We start from the raw sequence: 3,111 nt of genomic DNA on the forward strand, positions 1-3,111 counted from the left end.
ATAACTTAATAAAAAAAATTTTAAAAAAGATTTTATTACAAATTTAGTAAGTTAAAACACTCATGTACTAGCTCACAGTTTTGTGTATGACAGGGTCAGCTATAATCTGACTCACTGGAGTCTTCTTCTGAGGGCCTCTCAAGGCCAAAATCAAATTATCATCATGCTGAGCTTTTATCTGGAAACTCTGATTAGGATTGCATTTTCAATTTCAAGCTCCTTCAGATTGTTGACAGATTAAAGTTACTTGATGTGGTGTGGCCAAGTCCCAATTTTCTTGACACTTCGCTTCCAAGCCAACAGCAACATATTGAATCTCACTTTGCTTCAAATCCTTGACTTCTGCTACCAGTCAGAGAAAGATCTCTGTTTTGAAGAGTGAATGTGATTATATTAGTCACACCCACATAAAAGAGGATATTCTTTCTAACTTAAGTTCAGCTGATTAATAACCTTAATTACATCTGCAAAACCCTTTTGCCATGTAGCATAACATATTCATGTTATGGGAGTATCTCTACCTGGCAAACATTACAGAAGAACAAAATTCTACCTAACACACATGTGGAGTAGAAAATATATATCAGTATCTTCGTGGTATCTTTGTTGGTAAAGATGAAAAATTATAAACAACACAAATACTGATCTAAATATAATGGTCTAACCATTATGCTGTACACCTGAAACTCATAATAATATTGAATATAAACTGTAATTGAAAAAATTAAAATTTTTAAAAAGAAAAGAAAATGCACAAGTGAATTGTAGTCAATTCACACAATAAAACTATTATCAAAAATTTAAAATTAATGAACTATAGTTACAGACCATAGTATGGATACATTTGAACAATATGACATTAAAGAATAAAAGATTGAGTTAAATTAAAATAAAACCCAATTAAAACTAAATGTAAAAATTTCCAAAAAGGACTGATAACAGTATTTAGGATAATAGTTCTCTCTAGAGGGAAATTTAAGGAAAAGTTGAGGTAAGAATTCATATATAGATTTAAGGAACAAAAAATTGTTCTTAAAACATGAGGATTTACTCTAGTGTTGTGTTTATAGATTTTGTTTTCTATTATAAATAGGTACATACTTAAGGAAGAGAGTCATATGTGGGCCAGACTTTTCAGGACATAATGAACCAAGGACTTTGAAGAATCAAACTGTATCTGTATGTATGGAATTGCTAAAATATTAAATGTTATAGAAGAAAAAAATTCAGGGTGCTTTGAGATAAAATAACATAGGTACTGATTGAGGATAAGGGCATAAAACAATCTTTCTTTAAAATAGGATTTAAGCTGAGCCCTGACTGGTGTGGCTCAATTGGTTGGGCATCCTCTGGTGCACTGAAAGGTTGCCGTTTGAATCCTGGTCAAGAGCACATGCCCAGGTTGCAGGCTCCATCAGGGAGGGGTGTGCCAGAAGCAGCCGATCCGTGTTACCCTCTCACATCCATGTTTCTCATTCTCTCTCTCCAAAATCAATAAACTATTCTTAAATGATAGTACTTAAGCTGAGATACTGAGGTTAAGGGCACAATAACAACCTTTCTTTAAAATAGTATTTCAGCTAAAAGATGAAAGTTTACAATTATAGAAGATTAGGTAGGAGTGCAGGGAAAAGCAGTTATGTCTCTCTGGACATGTGAGTCCAGAATTATGACTGGAAAAGAAGTCTGTTGTGTGCTCTAGGGGCAGGGGCCAGATGTTGCTGCAGGATGCGGAGAAGTTGTGTGATGAAGCATATTTTCAAAAGATGACTTTGTTCACTAAACAACTTGAAACTGGAGGATAGGAGGTTATGCCTTAGGACCAGGGAGACTCCTGTGGAGGACATTTACTGCTGAAGATGAGAATGTAGTAAATAAAAATAAAGTATTCTATGGCATTTGACCTGAATAATTGGGAGAATGGAATTACCGTTAACAAAAACAGGAAATATGAAGGGGATAATAAATTTGAAAGGTTATTACAATTTTATATTTGAATTTAACTTTGAGAAGCTCATTGCACATTCAAAGGTATATGTTAAGTATGCAATTATATGTATCAATGTAGAGTTCAGGAAAGCATCAAAAATAGAAATGCAGATTAGCAAATTATTAGAATATACATAGCATTTAAAAGCCAAGATATTGGCTGTTAAAAATCAGTGCTAACTGATGAGTCCTGGGACTGTCCAACATGGATAGATCTCAAAAAAATATTTCAATTAATTTGCACCAAAAAATAATATACAATAAATAAAAATTTAATGTCATATAAAAATGTGTTTTTTTTGTGTGTATGGAGCATGAGTAATGCAAATTAAAGCATATGAGCAGGGAGTGATACCCAAAAATGTTAGGATAATGGATGCCTCTGAGAAGAGTGGGAAAAGCATGAATTTGGGAAAAGCATACAAATATATTTCAATTTTGCAATTAAAGTTTATTTTTTAAGAAAACCAACTTGAACATAGGAAAACTGATTAAGTGGCTGGTAAGGGATTAGACAAAATGACACAGTGTGTCAGAGAATTCCATTTAAATGTGTTTTGTTTAAACTAAATGGAGTAGGGAGATGCACTATAATTGAGGAAGGTTATGGCTTTCAAGTTTTTTTTTCTTTTTGCTATTATTATGAATTTGTTGTTTAATTTTGTACAAAGAGTGGCAAGAACTCATTTGTTTCATTCTGACCAAGAGACAGCTTTTGTTAGGAGTGAGATAATTTAATCATTAAAATGGGAGCAGGTAAAAAGAGGTGATAAATGCAATTCAATTGGTGTGATTAAATAGTCCATATCTTTTGGCTTTTAATTTTTCTAAAGTAAGAGACAAAGCCAAAAGCTAAGAGTTACAGCTTTTGAAATGTCTAATGGAGACATTAGAAATTTGAGGGAGCCGTAACCGGTTTGGCTCAGTGGATAGAGCATCGGCCTGCGGACCGAAAGGTCCCAGGTTTGATTCCGGTCAAGGGCATGTACCTTGGTTGCGGGCACATCCCCAGTAGGAGGTGTGCAGGAGGTGGCTGATCAATGTTTCTCTCTCATCGATGTTTCTAATTCTCTGTCTCTCTCCCTTCCTCTCTGTAAAAAATCAATAAAATATATATTTTTT

Source organism: Myotis brandtii, unplaced genomic scaffold (assembly GCF_000412655.1).
Source record: "Myotis brandtii unplaced genomic scaffold, ASM41265v1 scaffold36, whole genome shotgun sequence".
NCBI classification, from domain to species: domain Eukaryota; kingdom Metazoa; phylum Chordata; class Mammalia; order Chiroptera; family Vespertilionidae; genus Myotis; species Myotis brandtii.